Below are 19,359 nucleotides of genomic sequence, written 5' to 3'. Positions count from 1 at the left end.
TGGCGCGTTCCTCGAGTCAGGCGCGTTCCTCGAGTCAGGCGCGTTCCTCGAGTCAGGCGCGTTCCTCGAGTCAGGCGCGTTCCTCGAGTCAGGCGCGTTCCTCGAGTCAGGCGCGTTCCTCGAGTCAGGCGCGTTCCTCGAGTCAGGCGCGTTCCTCGAGTTCCTCGAGTCAGCTGCGTTCCTCGAGTTCCTCGAGTCAGGCGCGTTCCTCGAGTTCCTCGAGTCAGGCGCGTTCCTCGAGTCAGGCGCGTTCCTCGAGTCAGGCGCGTTCCTCGAGTCAGGCGCGTTCCTCGAGTCAGGCGAGTTCCTCGAGTCAGTCGCGTTCCTCGAGTCAGTCGCGTTCCTCGAGTCAGTCGCGTTCCTCGAGTCAGTCGCGTTCCTCGAGTAAGGCGCGTTCCTCGAGTAAGGCGCGTTCCTCGGGTCAGGCGAGTTCCTCGAGTCAGGCGAGTTCCTCGAGTCAGGCGACGCCATAGCCACGCCATGGCCACGCCATTGCCACGCCATTGCCACGCCATTGCCACGCCATAGCCACGCCATTGCCACATTGCCACGCCATGGCCACGCCATGGCCACGCCATTGCCACGCCATTGCCACGCCATTGCCATAGCCATAGAACAAATTTCGTCCCACCGACCTCCCTTTTATAAGATATATTAAGCAAATTTAAAACGTCATAATAATTGCTGGTTATATTTTCTTGTTGATTTCTGCTTTCGATTTTTAAAGTTTTATAATGCATTATTATTCATTAAAGACAAGTAAGATAATAGTTGCCAATAGAAGATGAAAAATCCAAGGAATTGCAATCAATCACCACTACCAGAGAAAAGTCTAGTCCTGAAAAATAAACCCGTGAAAGAATGTGAGTTTTCCGCTTGTTTGGATGATTCAGAAGCCATTCCGTCCTATTCCCAAGACGATTCCTCTTCTTCGTCTTTTATTTGCGGCTATTTATATATTTTTCTCCGACTTGCTTGCAGATAAAACCTGTCTGCTAACTAAGCAGGCAGAAACCGGCTGAGCGCAACTGACTGCTGTCTGCCCGTAAATTGTCTTCTAGCTTATAATGTAATAATGTCCTCCCTTATTTTCTCTTGCCTTTAATCCATTTGCTTGTGTTGCACAATGTACAAATCCTTTGAAATGGAAGGCGAGTTGGCTCGTCGGCCTGCATTATTATTACTTTCGGCTAAGACTAAGGTGATTTGCAATTTCTTGGAGGCGTGTGGAGATGGGGAGTTTCACACTTTATTAACCATTCCATTACGCGGTGGCCACATCAAAGAGATGAAGGCGAATTTCGGCGCCGCACCACTCACTCACTCCGACGCGGTGCCAACGAATTGCACCGCAAGCAAAATGACTGGCTTCTCTGAAAGTTACCCTTTCTCTGCATAAGATTAAACTTTTGAAACTGTAAAAAAAAAATTTTTTTTAGAAGAGAAATATCGAAGTTCTGAAAAATTGATTTTTTTAAAGTGAATTTTTATTCTTGCCTTTTAAATTTATTAAAAATATGAAGGCAAATGAAACATGATATGCTGAGAACCTTGAAAAATAATTAAAACTGTGAAGTAATAGAAACTTGTTATTTCATATTTGTTTAAATTTTTATATTTCAATTTAATTTTAACATAAATCAATATCAATTAAATTAACTAAAAATTTCCTGCACAAATTAATAAAAATTAATTGAAAATGTAAGATTTTTGGTACAAGTTTCACTAATCAACAATCTTTTGATAAAATAATACTATTAACGTATTAACTGATATTTAAAATTGATTTTTTTTAAATGTAAAACAAAGATATTTAAACCTATTCAAACAAAATGATATTTGTAAGTTATTATCAATCTTCCCGCTCACAGTTTCATTGATGGTCCTACTTGATCCTACTCTGTTTAAAAAAGATTACACAGACTTTTGCAAATTAAAAAATTTCATTGAAAGCTAAAAATAAAAAGCATTGTTGAAACAAACCGTTCATTTTGGCACGATAATGCTGCCTGTCAAACTTGACAAAACCCATTTCAAACGGAACGAAAGTGAAAGCTCTGGCCAAAACTCAACCCTTTCAAACCCCAGCAGAGCGCGACTTTCACTCTCCCAAACAGAAACAGGAATTTTAAATGAGCCGCAGGTCGCTTGGCTGCGTCTACATAATTTTATGCCTTTGTTGCTTTTCGCTGCCTAAACTCGTGAGATGCGCACCGGAATTGTGAGAAAATTTGCACGTTGACTTTGCCAGAAGGCATTTCTGTTCGTTACATAAAAATCGTCCACGGTTTTAAGCCCCTGCGTTGCTATTCTGAATTGGAAATAAGCCTTGTCTGTGCTGCGCTTTCATTAAAACAATGCATGCGGAATGAGACACACGCGGCGTGTTTTTATAATTAAATTTCAGCACTTTCGCCCGCCCGGGTGGGAATTTGCCAACGAAATTTATAGCTGGGCAAACAGTTTAATCATGCTCTCTGAATGATTAATTGGTCAAATGTGCGATCTTTTATGGCCCAGCGCGCCGCCTGTGCAAATTGCGAAAAAAGGGGGGTGAATCCCGCCGCTTTGAATTGCTGATCGGACACATTTATTTTGCCCTCCAATGGAATTTAGTTGGAGGGAAAATTTCAATAAAATAAAATACAATTACAGTTCTGAAATTGAAACTTCGTTTGATTTGTTTTTATAAAAAAAAGTAGAGAACAAAAACTTGAAGTTCTTTAAGTTTTTTTTTCAATTCACTTTTTCATATTGACATGCAAGTAATATTAAATTTGCGCCTTTGATCCATTTTCCAGTTTCCTGGCAGCCATTGTAATGTAAATATTCTCTAAATTTGCATATTTCAGACTCTCATTAACATTTTCTAGCTCGACGCAATAAAAAATGCAAACAAAAAGCAACCCGTGATATTTTCCATCTGATATATTTACGCTCGGAGACTTCTTTTGCCCGTTACGTGCCCGCGAGTTATTTTATGGAGATCCGCATTGCAAATAATGCTAGAGAGAGAAAAAAAGAGCAATTCCTGCGGTCGAAAAACCACGCTCTTGCTTTTCAGCATTTTATTATTCATATATTCGCGAGGCGAGGATTTGTCGAATGGCGCGTTTATTTTTTCCATTGGACACAGACCAGTGAGAAAAAAATCATTTTCGCTCCCGAGAAGGTCCCCGCCGGCGAGTGGCACACTGGAGATATGGAATATAAGCGCACCGAGGCCCATAATAAACACTCGGATCGACTTGTTGAATTATTGCACTAATAGCATTTCGATTGAATTTTTTTTCCCGACTCGTATTTTTTTTGCCGTTCGATGATGGACGCTGACGAGTGACTGACTGTGAATCATATTTGCAGCTGATGGTTCAGTCAGTCGGAAGCATGCACTGCATTACTTTGGCAGCAGCGGCACCGCAGACCTCGTCGGCGGAATATCAATTTTCGTGCCGCAGCACTTGCGAGAGGCATGTTGTTTCGGTTTTACCCTCATCAATGCCAAATTTGCATACATCAAAAACAGATTAATCGATCTAACCACCCCTACTCTGGAGGAAAAAAAATAATGGAGGTTGGATAAAGTTTTTCCTATAATTTGTTAAAAGAACAAAGATAAAGTTTAGATTTCAATTAATTGGTTGATAACCTGTGCTATGATCAGCCACTTAAATTTGATAAATGTACCCCAGAATCTATTAAATAGTTAAGGTAGTGATTCAAATAAAAAACAATTGTAAAATTATTGCTATATTAATTATGCAGATTATGCCTCAGCAGTCAACTTTATATTATTTATATAACTAGCTTCTGATAAAAAGCATAATTTAATCTCCTAAAATTTAATTATTAACTTTTTAATACAAATATATGGTTTAAAAATAAAATTAACGTATTAGAAATATGATAAATATTTTTAAAGCAACCAATTAAATTGAATTACAATTTTTATTTTTATGAGAAATAAAATCTAACGAAATATTTTATTGATTATATTAAAATTTTTCGTTCTCAAAAAATATAAAATTCTAAATTATTTTTTGTATGAATGTAGAATTCATTAATTAAAAAAATTTACAGACCTAATTACTGACATAAATATTAAATTGAGTAGCTTCAAAGATATTGGAAATCATTTTATGATGCAACGTCATCATTGTTAACCTCTCAAATATAGACAGTGCAAAAATATTTATTATTCAAGTCAAAAAAGTATTTAAGATGGATAATCTGGTATTATTGAGGAACACTAAATTGGTTACATGCATTATTTAAGTGGATAGTATAATATTCATTCAACTATTTCATGTTGTGATAAAAATAGCAGCAACCAGTGATAAGCAATCTCTGCCATTTCACCCTAATCTCTCTTGTTTTTTCTCTACGTATTGTGTTTTTGCGTTTGCCAATCTCTACAATCTCGGCGGTGCACCTCATTGGTTGCGGCAATTAGGTATTCGAAGAGCACACAAGGCATAAATAAGTAAGCAAAGCAGCAGCAGCAGCAGATCGGGCCTCAAACGTCACGTTGGTTCATGCGAGTGTGGATATGGAGGTGCGCGCGCCCTGGGCTGCGCCGAGTGCGCGTGAGCGGCGCCGATCGATCGGCGCCGGCTCGGGCGGCGATTGGCCGGCGGCCGCTTCTGCCCTCGCTGCGGCCGATCGGCCTGGGCACTCGCGCCTCGGCCCTCGCTGCTGCGACATCGCCCTCCGTCCTAGACTCTGCAGCCCGCTGGGTGAGTACGTTGCCTATCTACGCAGGGGCAGACTGAGTGGTGCATGCCGATGACTCATCGCGCGGCGCTGCTGCTGGCGCAGCTGGCTGCCCTCGAAATGGGTACGTCTGCCTGCACGGTGCCCGCTCGATGACTCATGTTCGCCACTCTTTCACCTCGATTTTTCCATGAACATTTTTTGCTGCCCATTATCGCTTTTCCGCTGTTTCGAGAACCGTCGACGTGCGGTCTGTTGGTTTCTTTGTAACTTGATATTTGTTCATAACATTTAACAATGCGCTTAATAGTAGAATATTTATAATTGGTAATATCATTTATTGGTTTTTATTTTCTTTTTAAATTACCATGACATGTTAAATATTTCGTCATTTTTTTGGAAAACAAATAAATTTTTATGTGTCTTTTTTAATGAGTTCCGACTTAAGAAAAAAATCGATGCGTTTTTAAAATAAAAAAGGCTTTGTTAATAATTTTTATTTATTTACATATTTATTTATTTTATTTTTTGGTAAGTAAATAAACAGTCAACGACTTATCTAATTATGTGAATTAACTAACAGTTAGTTAAGGGAATTTTCAGGAACTAATGGTTGGAAAATAGCTTTTTTTTAGTTTATTTAATAAAAGAATACCATTTTTTTTCTATAGATTGTACTTAATACTGCTTTAAAATGTTATCAATATTCACTAGTTGAATTTTTACAATGACGTAGTTTGTTGAATTTTGAAATTTTCCATGACAGGGGTTTTCAGTCTATAGAAAAAATCAGTCCTATTGAATAATAAAAAATGATACAGATTTTGGAAGTGGGAAAAATTTAAATTCAGCCAATATACATTGCATGAACGATTTCATTCATTTCTCACGCACTTGCGTGACCAAATTTGATAACCGGCAGTTGATTCACGTAGATAAAAGTCTTATTAAAGAGTTTCTATATCATGTTTACATAGATTTTATTCAGCGGAAAGGTTATAGGTTGGCACAAGTTTTGTTCGCATGTCGTACAAAACGTGCGCCTGCTGGGCAGAGCGCGCCTTGTGCTTGTTGAAGCGAAAATGAAGTGTTTCTGATTTTGCATAAGTCACCTGGGTGAAGCAACTCTTTATTATACCTTATGTTGCGAGCGTGCACGCGATGTTCATTAGGCCCTGTCGGTCATCAAGGCAAATTTTGACTCCATACATCACGCAGAAAAGCTACGAAACTATTTCATTGCAAAACTTATAAATTCGCAAAATCGAAAAAAATTAAGTCGGTTAAAATCAAGAAATATTTATTGTTTTAGATCAAATTATTTAGTATTTTTATTGATATTCATGAACTTAATTATATCACTCAAGTTAACATGACACAATAAGCGAGACGTAAAAATTATCAAATTTGGGACAGTGAAAAATAATTGATAGTTAATTTTCTGGTTCAGGTCATATCCTGTCTAGGCTGTTTGTACATTTAATCCGCAGCCCAGCCGTCTCTTCACGTTTTGCACTTGTTTTTTACATACCTCACTCTTTTTCCAAAGGCTTCGCTGCATTTATATTGCGTGTATCTGTATCTGCAGGGTTATCAATCAAAATAATCCTCTTTGCTTTGTCCTCTGCACAAACACACTGCAGGCTCAGAGAAATAAAAACAAAAGGGGACGCTGGAGTTCCGCATCGGCCAACTATAATGGGCCTTATAACTTGTCAGAGTCTAAACAGATGAGACGGTCGCTCACTCACAGTCGAGATGCTGCTTAATTGACCTATTATTGCCAGTGGATGAGGTCGTTGCATTGTTCCGGAAGGAACCAATTAGTTCGTTGATTGTGCATTCAAAGCTGGGCGGGGGCGTGTATTATTACGTTGTGTCCTTGCACACGTGTAATTGCCGCTGACCAGTTTATGGCCGAGTGACAAGTGTAATGAGTGACGAGACGAAACCGCCTCTGCGAATTGTTTGCATTTTGCAATGGCGCAGGGTTGATGCAGGGTGGGTTCTCGTCCGTCTCGTTTGCATATTATTTTGATCGCCGCGCCGTGACACGCCAACGGGCTCTCGTTGGGGATTATTTTGGCAGATGGAACAATATTTTGTTTGCTCTGAGCGTCCGGGGAACGTGAAAAGCTGTCAGAAACGTGTACAATTGCTGTTGTGGCGTGTCGGGGGCATTTATGGTTATATTTTGTGGACATACAATGAGACAATCATCAATCAATTTGATCCTATTGGAGGCTTTCGCAATCATTTATTAATAAATTTTGACATTTTAATTTTAATTTGCTGCATTGACAAAAAGAAAAATTTGAACAGTTTTACATTTCTAAATAATTTTGAAAATAATATGAAAGTGACTGAGGTGATATTTTTGAATATTTTCTTTGTTAATTTTAAATTGTGGTATTTTGTTATAAAATTTCAATCAATTCATGAGACGAATAAATTTCAAAGCAAAAAGTTTTTAAGAATATTTTGTAATAAATCAAATTTATTCTGGTGCTCATAGATTTTGAATACTAATTTTGGAGGAATCAAGTCATTTTTATTAGAAACTAAGCGATTTATTGTTCTCATTGCTAAAAAAATAAAATAATTTTTGAATTTAATAGTTCAGATTACTATTTTTTTATACTTTCAATTTCACTTCTAACAATTATGCAGAAAAATATTCCAAGGATTTATCATTAAAAAATATAAAAAAAAACTCATGGAGACGTTAAATCTTCAGCCAATTAAATTAATATTATATTGTAGATTAGCAATCTGCCCTGTAATGATTAATTACAAAAACAATTTTCTTAATCTAACAAGGTATGTTTTCGAGATGAGACACGCCGATTTTCTTAAAAATTGGTGTGTGCATAGGGCTTGGTGTGTATATCCCGAAAGTAACGTCACTTTTTGCCCAATTTTGCTAGGGGCTGCGGGGGAGGCGTCAAAACTTTTCAACGTTATGCAATCTCACTACATGCTGGTTTCGCGTGTTGCATACATTTTCATTTCTCTTGATAGTGGTCCGTGATCTTTGACAGCATGCCACGGGCGAACCGTTGGTCGAATTTGAAAAATCTGAACAGATTCTGAAAGCCCAAATTTCTACAAATTTGACTGGCAAAGTAAGACTTTTTTCAGAGTTGTAATTGTAATTGTTTTATAAGGAAAACTAAAAAATGAGAAAATGACTTATGGGATGGGACTTCACATAATTATAGCAGTATTATGAGTGTCGGAAGTTAAAAGTGACAATCATGTTTTTTTGGTAAATCGACCCTCCTGAACACGAATCCGGGGTCGGTTTTTCGATATTCTCATTATTTCTTATTTTTTTCCTTAATTTGCTATTTTTTTGCAAAATGTGCCAAAAAACTAACACGTGGAGATAAAAATCTGAAAATTGCTGGAGGGATGGATCTTGAACATAACAACAACTTAATTTTTCCATACTTGCTATTTTCCGGAAAATTGACCATTTTCACAAGGGGTCCACGTTTTGGTCGATTTCTCGATTTCTATGGGAGTTAAAAACAAAACTTAAAGTGATTCTGAAAGCTGATTAAATTTCCTATCTCTTTTCTGTGAGAGCTAACTTTCCAACACTAGCTTATTTTCCGGAAAAGTGAAGTAAAAAATTAACTTATTTTTCCCGGAGAGTATGCAACCCGCAAAAGAATGTCTAAATAGCCAAAATGTAACTTGTTTCTTTGGAAAGACCCCCCTTAAATTTCAAAACTTTTCCTCCAGCCGATTTTCCGCAATCGCCGAATTTTCCGACCCCTTGTGAGAAAAATGAAACTTTTCCGGAAAGGCATGTGTGATGCATCATTCGATTGGGCACGTCAAGGAGATGCTAAAAATAAATTTTTAGCAAACTCGGAACATTTTTCAAATTTTCAGAGCACTTTTTGTAAATTAAGAAAAGTTCATTTTTCAAGCTGCTCTGAAAATTTGAAAAATGGTCCGAGTTTGCTAAAAATTTATTTTTTGCATCTCCTTGACGTGCCCAATCAAATGATGCATCACACATGCCTTTCCGGAAAAGTTTCATTTTTCTCACAAGGGGTCGGAAAATTCGGCGATTGCGGAAAATTGGCTAGAGGAAAAGTTTTGAAATTTTAGGGGTGTCTTTCCAAAGAAACAAGTTACTTTTTGGCTATTTAGACATTCTTTTGCGGGTTGCATACTCTCCGGGAAAAATAAGTTAATTTTTTACTTCACTTTTCCGGAAAATAAGCCAGTGTTGGAAAGTTAGCTCTCACAGAAAAGAGATAGGAAATTTAATCAGCTTTCAGAATCACTTTAAGTTTTGTTTTTAACTCCCATAGAAATCGAGAAATCGACCAAAACGTGGACCCCTTGTGAAAATGGTCAATTTTCCGGAAAATAGCAAGTATGGAAAAATTAAGTTGTTGTTATGTTCAAGATCCATCCCTCCAGCAATTTTCAGATTTTTATCTCCACGTGTTAGTTTTTTGGCACATTTTGCAAAAAAATAGCAAATTAAGGAAAAAAATAAGAAATAATGAGAATATCGAAAAACCGACCCCGGATTCGTGTTCAGGAGGGTCGATTTACCAAAAAAACATGATTGTCACTTTTAACTTCCGACACTCATAATACTGCTATAATTATGTGAAGTCCCATCCCATAAGTCATTTTCTCATTTTTTAGTTTTTCCTTATAAAACAATTACAATTACAACTCTGAAAAAAGTCTTACTTTGCCAGTCAAATTTGTAGAAATTTGGGCTTTCAGAATCTGTTCAGATTTTTCAAATTCGACCAACGGTTCGCCCGTGGCAAGCTGTCAAAGATCACGGACCACTATCAAGAGAAATGAAAATGTATGCAACACGCGAAACCAGCATGTAGTGAGATTGCATAACTTTGAAAAGTTTTGACGCCTCCCCCGCAGCCCCTAGCAAAATTGGGCAAAAAGTGACGTTACTTTCGGGATATACACACCAAGCCCTATGCACACACCAATTTTTAAGAAAATCGGCGTGTCTCATCTCGAAAACATACCTTGTAAGCGCCATGATAATAAATTAATTTTAATATCCCTCCTTTAAACCGCTTTAAATTTTATCTCCCCTGCAAATTAATTTCCGTACCTTTCCACTTTCACCCTCACACTAAATGTACATGCACATTTCCTTCAAAGTTCGCACGACACTCCTGTGTGTTAGAGGTTAAAACACCTCGAGACTAACTAGTCCTCTCTCGCATGCAGGTGTAACAAATTATCTTCGCACGCGCCTCCGCCACTAATGCCCTATTAAAGTGCTTTCAACGCACAAATAATATTTTTTCTACCAAGACAAATAACGCTCCCCATCAGTGAGAAGGATTGCAGGCATTAAGAATCGCGCGCCCACCTTTCCATCATAATCGCCAAAGAGAAAGCGGGAGGCGCTCAACGGGGAGATATTAATCCTACTTCTGCTGCGACCCCCGGAGATTTGCATTTTAAATTGAGAGGAGAGAATAAAATTCAAAAAGAGAAACTGCCGGAGTGTGAGAGAGAGAGAGAGAGAGAGAGAGGGCGGAAATCCATTAATTCGACCTCTTTCGCGGAGAAACGTCAACATTTGCAGTTGACGAGTTTTGCCGAATGAAAAATGAAAATTCCGCTGTGTTATTCCCTGCGCCCTCACGCAGACTGAAAAATCTGCATCAATCAGAGTTTGTTTTTTGCTTGGGTGGAACAAAGAAAAGTTTTAAGAAAGAATATAAAATGGAATCAGATTTCCATTTTCAAAAAGTCACTTCGAGGGAGAAATGTCAACCCCGAGCAAACAGAGAAATAATTTCGGACTAATATAATAAATTCCATTCTGTCCAACTTGGAAATAAAACTGGCGATTCGCGTGCCAACAGAGGCTTCCCTGATATTTCACGAGCTTCTGCCGGCAAATAATTTGAAGCCATTAATCACCTTAACAACCCACGCAATCAATGTCGCCTCGCCGCAATAAATTCGCGACAAACAAAACACATTCTGGCTTCTGGCGGAGATGAAAGAACCGCGATTTTGATGATGATTACGAGCCCATCTATATCTACCACCGCTTTTGTTTCACTCGCGGCGACGTCATAACAACGTGCGGGCCGAATGAATTCAAAACAAACCCGCATCTCTCTCTCCGTGTTTAATGCACACAGGGGCTGGCTGGGCATTATGACTCATGCATGCACGGGCAGTAATTATACAACCCGCTCGGCACACACGCGGCGTATTACATTTCGAGGAGCAAAAGCGAGTTTGACTTTGGCAACGCTATGGGAAAGCAGTCAGAGCCGTCTGTGCCGCCGCCGGATGGAAAATTTATGGCGCTTGGATACTCCGCAAAATATGGCCGCTGTGTGTTTGTTTATTTTATATAAGGAGGCGAAATTGTTTATCTGATGTGACGTGGACATAAATAATGTTTATTGCCAGAATTTCGCCCATTGCAATAAACAGGCCATAAGATTTATTTTTAAAGTTTTCTGAAACGGTTTGTAAGTAGTTATTCCTGGGATAAATTTAAATTTATGGTATTGCAGAAGTCAATATGAAGAATTTAATAATCTAGCAATCAGGACAAATACCCCTCCCTTCAATATTCTAATAATTGAAATAACCTCTCTATTTCTACACCAAAATCTTTTGAGAAATTTTAAAACCTGAAAGTTTTTTTTCACCCACATTACGGTGTAAAAATGGTTACTGAATCGATCTTTTCAAAACACTGAATGTCTGAAGTTGTCATGATAATTATTCCTCAAGACAAAGAACGTTTCTTTGCGTCTCTTTCCTGCTGCAGAAAACCCTTTCTTGCGTGCATATCATTTGGAGAAATGAAAAACCACCCTTCCCGTTTTTACTTAATTATTTCCTCCTCACGCATTGTGTCGCATACATTCTCAAGACAAAAAGCACAAAAACCCGAGGAAGGAAATAATAATAATAATAATCCTGCTCGCAGCCGAATTTCTCGCATTGTCTTTGTGTCCCGGCCGCAAAACCGAGCCTCTCCAAAATTACACTTCTCGCGGGGGCAAACTGCACGCTCGTTTATTATTTTCATCAACGCGCTCGCCTTTGTTTCAAAAGACATATACAAGTGTGCGTTTCACGAAATGCAAGACGGTTGCGGAAGAGGCGCAAAAGCAGTTTATTTCTTTATCGTGGGAAACATTTTGGTCGTAAATTTGGCCCCGGCGCTCGCGAGAGAGCAAAAGTGGTGGTGTGCTCGCGGGATTTGAGATAAAGTAAAGAGGCGCAACTTGAACCTGTCTGCGCGGCGGAGGCAGAAAGTAAGGAGGAAAATACACGTTTCCAGCACGAGGTGTATTATTTCTTATTTCCACGAACGCTCTCTTTTTTGAGTGGGTTTTGCAAGAGGAGATTTGCACTGGAAATGTGTGTGCGATCCTCAAGTGAATTCGTGCAATGCGCTGACACACCGAATGTGAGTTTAAAAGGATTCACTGCTAGCAGCGTTTTATATTTTATAAAGTCATCAAGAAGTGTAAAATCCGACCGCAAAAATCGAACGGATGGATCTGGCTCTATCGAATAACGTAATGAAGCCCCAGCAGTGCAGCGACTGCAAAAATAACTGCACGCGACAAGCTCAAAGTACGGGTTTATTACTCCTTGTACTTCAATGCCGGGTAAATCGAAGGGGACAAGACGATTTAAAAGAAACATAAATTAAAATAAAGCATGTTGAAAAAATCATGAGACTAAATAATTTAAAATTTGATTCCAAGAACTGGCTTAATTAAAAAAAAAAAATCAAATTCAAGTAAGTTTTTAATGAAGGCCTCATTATTTTATAATATTTTGTTTTGATTACATAATTGCTTGAATATCTTTCCAAAATTTCCGCTTCTGATGTTTTTCTAAATTTAACTTTCTTAATTAACAAAACAGACATTGCTAACAGGCAAAAAGCACCGAATTTTTGAATAAATTAAATAAACAGGAAAGCAGGGGTTGCATGTTCTCTGAGGAGATTGACTCATCATTAGTCGGAACAGCCCCTTTGTTGTTTCTGAACGCTCTTAATTAGCTTTCTGCTAATGAAGTCTCCACGGCCTCTTTCTTCTGAGAAGCCCTTGCATAAAAGGAAAAAGTATCGAATCTCATCAATGCAAACCTTTTGGGTTTTAAATCAAAATATTGGTTTTATTTGGCTTGATGAAAATTTCAAAACTTTTCGTTCAATATTGGTTTTGTGAAGTGGGAGGAAAACGACTGGTTGGAGTTTTACTGCTGGATGAACGATTAAAAATCATCCAGACGAAAGGGGGAGCGTATAACAAAAATCCTCACTGCAGGATTCGAACACATTTGCACGAATGTGAAACAATGGCGGGCGGCAGCAGTAGTCTGACAATATGCATTATGTCGTGATTACTTTTGCTGCGGGCGGAGAGTGCGAGCGGGCGGATGATAAAAGCGGCGCACAATCCCCCGCTTTAATCATCATCTTTGTGGTGTGCAGTATGGAAATTGATGGAGGCCGAGCGCAGGAAAGGCTAATGGTGGACGAGAAAAGTGTCGTCCGACAACTCGTAAAGTGCGACCTCCACTGCGGATATTTCGCAAAGTGAGCATCTCTCCGGCCGTTTATTCTGCTCTCAAGAACACGGCGAGCAGAAGCTTTCTCGAGTCCCCGGGGCTGTCCTGGGTGAAAATAAACGCCGCCGGTGCATGTGAGGTTAATCCTTCGAACGGCGTCGTCGCCACCGATGCTGCATGTAATGTGCACACACGACGAGAGGGCGAACGGGTAATCCGCGGGGGTGATGAATTAATACTCCGCCATTACGCAGAAATTAACTCGTCTGACGCGGGTTGAGGTGGGACGGGAGCTTATTTTCGAACCGTAAAATGCCCATTTTTCAGCATAAGCCGGCTCGAAAATGACGCCAAGCGTGATAATTTGCTACCTGCAGAGGGCGAATCACCCTGTAAAATTTGCACTGAGAGTTATTTAAATTATTTTTTAATGAACTTTTTAGGTATTTTGCATTCACACAAATAATTAGTCATGTTACGAAGATTATAAAAAATTAGATAATAGAACAGAGGCAATTTTTATTGAATCAAATAAATTCTTCATGACAGAAAATTTGAATTTTTTTCTAAATAATATTTACTTTAAAGAATTTATTGGAATTTCTAAAAAAAAAGTAATATTTATTCTGAATCGATTTCAGTAACCTTTGCTGCATTCCAAAGGAGCCAGAGAATTAATTGGAAGGCAGAAAAATAAAACGTCTTATCGAACTATTTTTACGTTATGAAAGGACTTGAAACAAAATTTAGTTCCTTTTTTACCCTATAAATTGATTTAAATTTTTGAACTTTTTGCTGTATTGAGATTTACAAAATAAAAAACTTGTTAATGCACTTTTCTCAACTTCAATTAAAAAGAAAAAAAAACAATATTATATCTTTAATAGGAAAGAGTGATACTGACTTTTAACTTTTAATGTAATATTTTTGGTGCCAATATTCTCCAATGAACCCATTTGCATGAGTGTTGAGTGGTGCTGGTCGGCGTGATGGAAACGCAAAAGACATGCACTCAAAAGCAGCTGTGCCTGAAACGCTGATTCAGCGGTCGCAGCTCAAATGGATCAGCGGTTAGATTTAAAAGCCATTTGCGCGGATAAGTTCCGACAAATCAATACGAAAATACGTTCCGCATTGGTACGCATGATGTACACATTGAACATTGCGACGTAGGGCGACTGTTGCATTTCGTATTCCCCTCGAACAAATCATCAAAGCTGGCTCAATACACGCGCGTACATACGAATTCGCGGCGAATGCAAAACACATAAAATTCCTGCTGGTAATATCTTTCTTTCGTTCTTTCTGGGGTTGTTCCGCAAGGAAATAGGAAAGTTTTCCCAGAAGCGACGCTGGAGATTTTTTTCAATATGTTCTTTATTGCGCCAGAGCGGAGCGGACGGTCTGCCTCTTCTATATGCCTTCCGCTGCTCGAGTGCTCATTTCTGTCTACGCGGCGCGCGGACAATGCCCTCCTGCAGCGACAAAGACACCCTCGGTGCACTAAAGAAAGAATTATTAAATGTGTTGCACTGCTCGAGAGTTCTGTACACACCTTGCGCCGGGGCAGACACAAGGCAAATATAGCAGCGGGGATGAAATAACCGGCATTTATCTTTCAAAAGCTAGCGCCGCGCCGTTTTTCTGAGATTTTCCAAGACTTTAGCCAGGGGGGCGCGCGCCGGAATATTTTAGGCATGAATTTTTAAATTCACACACTTCAGAAATGAAACATAAAAGGAGGCATAATGGCTTTATACGCGTTGGAAATGAGACTGAATTACGGCTGTGCGGCGCTGCCGCTTTTAATGAGGCACTTCACTCGAAATCGTGGGGCTGAATAATCAAGTTACTTCTCTTCTTGCACAGAAGAAACGATATTATGATAAATGCCGCACGTGGAATTGCGTGGATTGGTGGAAAGGATTTTATATTTTTGTATTTTCACGTTTAACACAGAAGGACGATTTATCTCTGCTTTTGCTCAGATTTAGCTTTAGTTATTGTATTAATTTTACTTTTACACTTTAATTATTTAAATTTTATTTATAATCCATTAAAATAATTTTATGCCTAATGTTTTTAATACATTTATTTACTTATTTTAAATAGCATTATATATTATACAATATTTTAACACAAAATTTTCATTATAACTAGTTTTATCATTCAAGACACAAATGGACACAAAGTTTATAAAATTTAAAAATTAATAATAAAGTATAAATTTTGCTGCACGTTATTACTGTGTTTGTATATTCAGATTCATAAATATATACCTAGTTCACCTTTCCTTCTCTTATAATTGCATAGATAAACCTGTGAAACGCATAACAAGCAATATTATTTTAAACTCTTATTAGTGCAACCTTTAATGTTTCACTGAGAGGAAAATGTTGCAAAAACTAAAAAAATCCAAATTTTAAGGATCGGCAGAGGAATTGCTCCAGGCAGCGCAGTTTTTAAACGTTCCTTCACGCAGACAACGAAAATCCTTTTGAAGAGGCGGTGGGATTTGGCCGGATCCATTCTTCAAAAACTAATCAAAACACTCGTCGACATTTTGATCCCCGGTCCATGAGAAAAGCACAAAAATGAAACGTCCGAGTGTGTGCCCTCTCGACTTTTGCCTCTCGTCAAAGTCCATCGCTTTGTGCGGCGGCGACACCAGCCAGATAAATCTCGTCGCCTCGGATGGCCGTAAATCAAAGTGCCGCAGGCCACAATACTCCCCAGCTCATCTGCGGCTCTCACTCCAAATAATATCCGCCTGCGCGCTGCACACACGTATATTTATTTATTAATTCCTCCGGTCGTCAACTGGCTGCCTATCGAAATAATCATCCTGGCCGGAAATTGCTTCGGGCGCCGACAGCAGCACCTCGTCATTAAAAAGATACCTAATGAAATCGCATTTTTTTCTCAGATCGATGCGATAGAAAATCCTCCTCACGTACGGACGTGGGGCGTCCGAGAATGAAACGATGACAAAACCAAACATCGCCGCCCAGAGATTTTTCCTGCCTGTGAGAAATTTATGAACTCTGTTGCGGGCGTAAATCATGTTTTCCAGTGCGTTGGGGACGAAGAGAGAAAAAAACGCAGCGAATGGCGGTGTATCACCTCGAGGGCTCCGATATTTATGGCCGAATGGAGCGAATTTCGAGTTTTGGCAAAAGATAAAAGGGCGTTTGTGTTGTTTATGACGCACCATCAGGGGACGATTTTGCGTAGCTTTTTTTTTAGATATGCGCTCCGAGGGTTTTTTGCAAGTGACATGGGCGTGACACAATCTTATCCATTTTATTCGCGTGAGAAGTGTTGTGATATTTTTCACAATCTTTTTATAATCTGAACCATGGACTTTTACAATTTTCACTCAAATAGTTAAATTTTAGCATTTTAAATCAAAATTTATAGTTGAAGTAAATAAATTATGTCTGCTTCAGTCCTAAAATTTTATTACAATAGGGTCGTTTTAACACAAAGAAAGAGATAAAATTAAATTTAGAAATCATTACGAAAAATAAATTTTTTGTAAATTTTTTAAGATGTCATTTTTTTGTATAAATTATTTTAGTAAGATTATATTTTTAAATTCTACCCAACAGTCTGTGTGCACCTGTGCGTTGCAAAATCTCCCCTGCTTTCAAATTTGCATCAAACGAATTGCGAACTCCCCCCCATCCGTCTGCCTACTTGTCATTCTGGAAACTGTCCCTGAGGACCCGCGCGAAATTTGGCGTTTCAATTAGAGCCGGTAGCATGTCATTAATTAATATTGACTGTCCACGGAGATGACCGCATCATTGCGACCACATGAGTCGGCGGGGCAGGCGCTGCTGGCCAAACACAAACACAATCCCGTGCATACGACAAAGCCGCCGATGACGCGCGAGCTAGCCTGAGTACCCCGGCCCCTTTTAGCAACTTCATTTTATCTCGGATGGAACAGCTGAAGATTTTCTCCGCTCTTATCCTTTTTCAGCGCGCGTATTATATGAGAAAAAAAAGAGACGGAAACTTTTCTTGCCCTTTTTATTCACGGTGAATAAGGAAGGCTTTGCATAATAATTCGGCCCAGCCACTTAATACAAAAAACAACGGGATTTGCACCCCTGAGTGCCTGTGTCCTCTCTCATGAAGTGAAACGAGAGCTCGTGGGTGCAAAAAACTGAAAGGGCCCAGAGCCTCTCTCACCTATAGCAAGAGCCAACTTATGACAAAAGTTCGCCGACGGAAGGATTAAATTTTTATATATAACTCTTTTCGAGAAGCGCAAAGTTAGTTTGTAATTTATAGATGGGACAGACTAATGGAAAAAGTCATCTCATAAAAATCCTATGAGGATAAAGGTCTAAAATTTAGTATAATAAAAAAATAATAAATGCATGAAGTTTATTATTTCCCCAGTCGGAGCCAATTATTTTTTTCTTAATAATAGAAAATAAATTTCAAAAGGTAATAAGCTTTTTTCAATTAATATTTTGACCAGAAATTAAAATATTTTTAACCATTTAAATAAACGTTCAATGTTATCAAAAATTGTAAGATGGTAATATTAAAATAATTATTTTATTCAAGCTGGAATTTCAACAAAGCCAGACTTGCAATATGATGACACCGTGTCTTTTATCAGGCTTATCAGACAAAACTTTTGTGAATTATTGCGGTGTTAACAAGAAAGAACTGCAGCGTAATCCTAATTCACGAGACACAATCTCGATTTCCACGCATCCGGAGCGGCGGCTAATAGATTAATTAAATGCGCAACGGCCTTGCCGCTGGGGTCCTGCTCCTATACACTTATCTGCTCCTTCAAGACGATTGCCCGCTCGCTCGCCCGCCCAGCCTAGCCCGCTCTCTAATAATGCTTTTCATCTCTCTCCGGTCCTGATTTAGAGCGGCGAGTGGGGATTTGGCGTGCCCATACTTTTGTCTCCGGGATTATCTGGCCCTCTGCGCTTGTCCCTGATAATTGGAACTCCTCCTGTCACACCCCATCTGCAATTGACTTGGCCGCACAATAAGGAAGCGCCCAGCATTATTTGTTGCTGCTTCCGAGGACCCTCCAACCACAGCAGCATAATGAACCTCAAATCATTATATTTTCGCGGCGATGGCAAAACTTGTGATGACTCTTGAAAACCAGCGAGAGCCAAGGTGTCGGTTTATAATTGTAAAAGGGGAAGCTGCTCATTTCAAGGCAGTTAAAATTTATAAAATATGGAGCTTAAATTTGAAAATGATGATAAAAGGATTTGAATTTTTACAAGTTTTTCTGAAGAAAATTTATTTTACTTATGAAATGAATTAACAGAACATTCTTCATATTTTTAATGAGGTTTTTTGATAAATGGTGCTAGTAAAATTTTAAAACAGATTGTTTATTTTTAAATAAAACTTACTATATTTTAATAATCTTTAAATAGTAATTTTAATCAGAACTTTCAGTATTATTTTACATTTCGTGCTTTCAGGTGCAGTCTTTTTAAAGAATGTTGACTTTTGTACCGCGATTCATTTAATGTTCGGGTTTTGTCAGCTCCATTTTGACGCCTGCTAGATGCCAATTATGCAACCCGGCAAGCAGCCCTGCGCAGCCAGTTGCCTTCCCCGTCAACGCAGTTCTCACTGCAGCACTCGCCGCACATTTTGAGTCGTCACGGAGCGGCGTATCTTCCTCATAACGGCTCATTACTTCCAAAATTTATTTGGTGACAATGCCGTCGGGCTCGATGACGACAGCCGTAAAGGAAATAAAATGCGTGACGAGCACCAGCCGTGCACCGGGCGGAACCGTGCGCCGTAAGGGTTATACGGCGGATTATTATTGCCTTCGTCTGCGCGGGCAAATCGCATACTCACGTATGATGGTGGTGCGAATCGCTGTGCAAATATTTATCATAACGTCAGAATGGGTTAAGAGCTGTGCGCCAGATGGGACGTTTATTTTTATGGAACGTTTGTTGCTATTTCAATTTCATTCACGGTGATAATAAATCATCTAAATTTTACACAATTATTTCGATAATTCTTAAAAGGATAAATTTTTCCGGAGGATTT

At 38.9% G+C, this 19,359-nt stretch overlaps 1 protein-coding gene across 2 annotated transcripts in view; it reads left to right on the top strand.

The window, feature by feature from the left end:
- The window catches only part of LOC132203634 (serine/arginine repetitive matrix protein 1), an 88,071-nt gene that overhangs the window by 44,025 nt on the left and 24,687 nt on the right, over nt 1–19,359 (top strand). Inside the window, exon 1 of one of the 2 annotated variants that reach the window (XM_059631536.1) lies at nt 4,590–4,736. The exons of the other annotated variant lie outside the window; for it this stretch is intronic. The gene's annotated coding sequence lies outside the window, so the exon portion shown is untranslated. Of the gene's footprint in view, nt 1–4,589; nt 4,737–19,359 lie in introns of those variants that run through there. 2 annotated transcript variants of the gene reach the window in all.

This window comes from Neocloeon triangulifer, unplaced genomic scaffold, assembly GCF_031216515.1.
Source record: "Neocloeon triangulifer isolate White Clay Creek 2 clone unplaced genomic scaffold, ASM3121651v1 ptg000017l, whole genome shotgun sequence".
In the NCBI taxonomy this organism is placed as follows: Eukaryota; Metazoa; Arthropoda; class Insecta; order Ephemeroptera; family Baetidae; genus Neocloeon; species Neocloeon triangulifer.
Note: the sequence above shows the minus strand (reverse complement) of the source record. Positions and strands in the feature narration are given on the sequence as shown.